The sequence below is a fragment of the Otolemur garnettii genome, unplaced genomic scaffold, assembly GCF_000181295.1.
Source record: "Otolemur garnettii isolate 467f Iridium unplaced genomic scaffold, OtoGar3 scaffold00039, whole genome shotgun sequence".
In the NCBI taxonomy this organism is placed as follows: domain Eukaryota; kingdom Metazoa; phylum Chordata; class Mammalia; order Primates; family Galagidae; genus Otolemur; species Otolemur garnettii.
In genome coordinates this window covers 9,934,863-9,940,202 of record NW_003852434.1, presented here as the reverse complement: position 1 = coordinate 9,940,202, position 5,340 = coordinate 9,934,863, and positions in this window count along the sequence as shown.

Below are 5,340 nucleotides of genomic sequence, written 5' to 3'. Positions count from 1 at the left end.
TGCTCAGCGCACTTCCCACCACAGTCGGGGGCCAGTTCTTGCTTTTGGCTTTTTAATTCTGTCTATATCCTAAGAACTGGTCCCTACAGGTGAGAATTGGATGAGTAAAATGTGAAGCTGTCTTTTTAGATCTTGAGGATTCTCTGGTAAAAGATTCAGCCAAAATGGATCACATGTTGTTTTGACGTACAGTTAATGCTTTGGGTCCTCTCTGCTGTGGACGATTCAGAGTTACTGAACATGTCAACTACGCATCTAAATATACCCTCTGAGCAAAATTTATTCTTTGTACTTCTTTGGTTTTTTTATTGTGATTGAAAAAAAAAAAAAACAACCAGAGATTCAACGGGCTGTAACTTTAATAGGTCATTTCAGCCAGTGCTCACCTTCACAAAATTCTGATAATACAGTGGAGACAATACAGTGATCAAAAGCAGTGATGAGATTTTTTAGCAGCATTAACCGTCATGACCTAGCAAAATGAAAGAAAATGGTTTAACAGAACTGTCAGCTTCAATATAGCTAATAAAGGCATGGATAAATGTTTATTACATACCGGAGACAGATCATTTCTGTACAGAAATTGAGGATGACCTTTACTGATAACTCTTATCTGCCTGATATCCTGCGAGAGAGAGGAAGAGAGAAGCATATTTACTGATATTTATGAAAGGAGAAATTATCATTTGCAAATAAAACATTTTAGCAGTGATTATGTCAAGTCGCCCCCTTGCCCTCTCTTCCAGCCCGATACACTTACCTCATAGCAGAAGAGCCAAGATTCTTCTCTATGTGGCCAAATGTGACTGGAAGTAGCTTTGGTAAATTCAGGGGAATTCTCTCTAAACTCACTATCTTAAAAAGTGAAGAATAGAAGCTCCACAAGAATATGGGTCATTATATTAATGACTTTGACTTTTCATTTCTTCTAAGACATTACAAAGATATTGCAATTGTCTGACACCCTTTTAATAAAATGGTCTCAGTTGTAACTATGGGTTTCAGAGAAATTCATAATAATGAATCCATATCCATTCTGCCATGATAAGTGAATTATCTGATATCCATAACATGTTTTGAACTTTAAAAATGTGTTATTAGGTATAAATTAATATATCTGTAGGCCGTGCACTGATCTTCTTTAGAGAAATTTCTCTTCAAGTCCCTTGCCCACCCTGAGATGGGATCACTCGTTTTCTTCTTGCTAATATGTTTAAGGTCTCTATGGATTCTGGTTATTAAACCTTTGTCGGAGACATAACCTGTGAAAATCTTCTCCCATTCTGAGGGCTGTCTGCTTGCCTTACTTACTGTGTTCTTGGCTGTGCAGAAGCTCTTTACTTTGATCAGGTCCCAATAGTGTATTTTTGATGTTGCTTCAATTGCCCGGGGTGTCCTTCTCATAAAATGTTCGCCCAGGCCAATTTCTATAACCTAATAACAGCCTAAGAATACGGGGACGGGGGAGGGAGAAGGGAGAGGGGAATTGTGGAGGGAGGGGGATTGGAGGGATCACTTCTGAGGTTTATCTTACAAGGGTACAAGTGAATGTTTCTAAGAGTAGAATGTGAATGTTTTAACACAATAACTAAGAAAATGACATGAAGGCTATGTTAACCAGTTTGATGGAAGTGTTTCAAATTGCGTGTGAAAACCCCACACTGTACCCCAGAAGTGCATTAATGTACATAGTTACCATTCAATTAAAAAAAAAAATAAATAAATAAAAGAAAATATAAATAACTTAAAAAAATGTGTTGCTGTTAAATGCCATTACTTATTTGGTTACAGTATTTCTGTTCCTGCTATGAGACTGTTGGGGTGGTGATGGTAGAGGGGTTGTGTTCTGTGCTTTCTCCTCTTTGTGATTTCTTTTTTTGTTTTTTTTTGTGGTGAAAAGTTATATATTTGGAATTAGCCAGCTGGACTTGATGATCCCCATTTTGTTGGCAACATCCAAAGCATCATAATTAGGAGTCAGTCAAACATATCCCTTCTTCTCGCCATCAGGCCTGATCGAGGTGTTGACCTTGGCCACGTCAATGGAAGTCATAGAGCTTCTTCACAGCCTGTTTGACCTGGTGCTTGTTGGCTTTGACATCCACAATAAACACAAGTGTGTTGTTGTCTTCTCTCTTCTTCACGGCAGACTCAGTGGTTGGGGGAATTTGATGATGGCATAGTGGTCAAGCTTGTTTCTCCTGGGGGTGCTCTTCTGGGGATCTTTGGGCTGCCTCCGGAGCCTCAGAGTCTTTGGCCGCTGGAAGGTGGGTGATGTACGGATCTTTTTTTTGTGGCGGTGGATGCCTTTTAGCACTGCCTTCTTGGCCTTCAATGCCTTTGCTTTGGCTTCAGCTTTGGGAGGGGCAGGAGCTTCCTTCTTCGCTTTCAGTGCCATCTTGTGAAAAAAGTTTGTGATTTCTTGATAACTTAGTTCAACCTGTTTATAACTTAAGTTGAATTGTTACCAAAACTGTAAATGAATATTTGATGCTATAATTTAGTCATTTGGGAAAGAAAAAGTAGACAATTCACCTGAAACATTTATACCCTAAGCTTGTTTTTTATGTAGAGACACATGTCAAATCTTACTATATTGTATTGTTCCTGGAACACATCCGGTGGCTTCTAAATACGTTTTAATTAATGAAAGTATGTATGACAAAAACGGAAATCTTAGACGTCTAGGAATTTTGCTACATTTTCTTATTTTCAGATAAGTTCATATATAGGGCTATTTTCACGCTAAACTTAAGTTTTTCTCCAGAAGGCCTAGCGTTTTGACATAAAAATGGGCAAGTCTTGTTTTAAAATTGCATTTGATTCAGTAAAAATGAGGTGCTGAATGCCTCTTAACTCCTTAGCTCTATGGCTTAATATAAAAATTTTTATTTTTCTTTCTTTCTTTTTTTTAAACAAACTACAAATGACTGTTTTATATCCCTGATATACAGCAGCTCTGCTAGGAGGGCCAATTGTGTTGAGGAACCACCAGGAAAGGAAGTGTCATTTCTCCCTCTCCTTTTCTCTCTCTCTTTTCAGCTGCAGCTGTCATGAGCTCCCTAGGCCAATTGGGCTGCTCTGAGTCACTGACTCTGCCACTATTAAGAAAGGACAACTTTGCCAGAATGTCCTAAGGGGCTTGTTTGGCATCTAATGTTGAATATAGACTACATTGAGGCGGAAAAAGGCAAAATGAACAAAATCTTGCAGATGCGGTGAAATAGCAGTTGGTGGCTGGTCATAAATGTGGTGTCACTGTGTGCCTTTGACCCGGGCTCCACCCCAGGTTTTCCTCTAAATCCTATTTCTGTCTTGACTTTCAGGAATTGCTGGTTTAGACACACACGTACACACTCACAGAGGAAGGGAGAGTGAGTTCAAGCATCAGGCATAGAAGTCTGTAGCCTCTCCGATTCTGAGAGCTGGGTTCATCTAGATCTTTTAAGTTTGCAAATACCTGGTGGAAGGAAGGGAGGGGGAAGTGGCCTTTTAACTACTGTAGTGTACAATTTTAAACTATCACTTAGGATAAAATTGTTTTATGACATTGTATTTGGATAAAGAACAATTAAATATTTACTGTAAAAGTTTCTGAATGGAATAACCTCTCTTTTATATTCAGTTTTCTGTGCTATTCATTTTTGGCATCTGACCCATGTTACAAGAATGAAGTTGAATCCTTTTATTGCTAATGTGAAACTGAAAATCTTAAAAATATATTTGGATTAATTTTTAGAAGATTTTTTTCTGATGAATGTTAAGGACTGCTTTGTCTGGACAGATTACTCCACCAGTACATGTGTCTGGCAAAGGCTGTGGTGTCCCTGGTGCCATGTTTGTGATCAAAATTAATCAAAAGGTATATTTGCTGAATGTCCTGAATAATACAACCTTTGTTTTAAAAAATTTTACAAGCATATTATGTGGCCCTGTAGAGGATGTTCAGCACAGGGAACCTGTGTCAACGCATGTGATCCTCACCACTCTTACTCTGTACTCGTGGGAACAGGTGCCGGGAACTCAGGAACTCGCTCCAAGTTGTACAGTGAGCAAGGTGGGGCCAGCGAGACCCAGGGGGGCTTGGTCTTTGCCACTGTGCTTCGCTGCCTCTCTTGTACCAAGAGATTGGAACTGGGGAGATTATATGTCACGGGCCATGTGGCCTTTAGAGCATTGCCTGAGTGCGAGTTTTGTAAATGGCGTTTAGTGATTGGGAAACATCAATGAATCTTATTCTCCTAATGCCTGCAGTAGAAAAGGGCGGTGAGTGTCAGTCAGACACCTTTACACTCGCCTGTGGGTGTGGGGTAGGGGGCACAGGACAGCCTCTCTCACCTCACCTGGTCTCTCCCCTCTCCAAGTTTCCTGAGAGTTCAGAACTCCTGCAGATAAGAGCCGGAATGCTCAAGCCGCTTGGATGAAAGGGCGTGGAATGTACTTGTAACCAATGTGCATGTCTACATTACTTAACTTAAGTGTCTTCCCCAGCCCCCGCCCGGGGGACCGGTACCAGCCTGTGGTCTGTTGGGAACTGGGCTGCACACAGGAGTGGGCGGTGGGCAGGGAATGGCGCTCCATCTGCATTCGCACCTGCTCCACCTGCTCCGCTTGCCCTGGGGGCTCCTGTCAGAGCAGTGGGGGGCAGAGCCCCACAGAAGGGCCAACCCCACTGTCAGCTGCAGGGGGCAGGGGTCTAGGCTGTGTGCTTCTTAAGGAAACCTAATGCCAGATGATCTGAGGTGGAGCCACTGACTCCATCATCCTTAGAGGGGACTGTCTAGTTGCAGGGTAACAAGGTCAGGGCCCCCACTGATTCTGCAGGATGGTGAGCTGTATAATTGTTCCATTATATTATGGAGTATTAATATTACAATAATAATAGGAATAAAGTGCACAATTAATGTAATATGCTTGAATCTTCCCCTGCCCCCGCCCAGGAAAAGAATTGTCTTTGGTGAAGACAGTCCCTGGTGCCAGAGAGGCTGGGAACTGCCGACTTAAACAAACGTGACGCCTGACACAATGTAAATGTTATGTAATGATTTGGCTGGCTGTATTTTTAAAATTCGTATTATTTTTATTATTGTATAGTTATTGTTAATACCCCCTACCTGAATATTTTCAGTGAGCGGCGTGGCTGGTTGAATCTGCAGATGCAGAACTCACAGCAGCAGAAGTGACTGTGTGTCCTTGCCGCCGCCTCCCGGCTTCTTCTCTATGCTCTTGGCACAGGGCGCGGGTCTCACGCCTACAGAACCCACAGCACATACGCAGGTTGGTCAACTGGGGATTTCGGTCACAGTAAGATGTGCCAATATGTCGTGTCTGGGGTCCCAG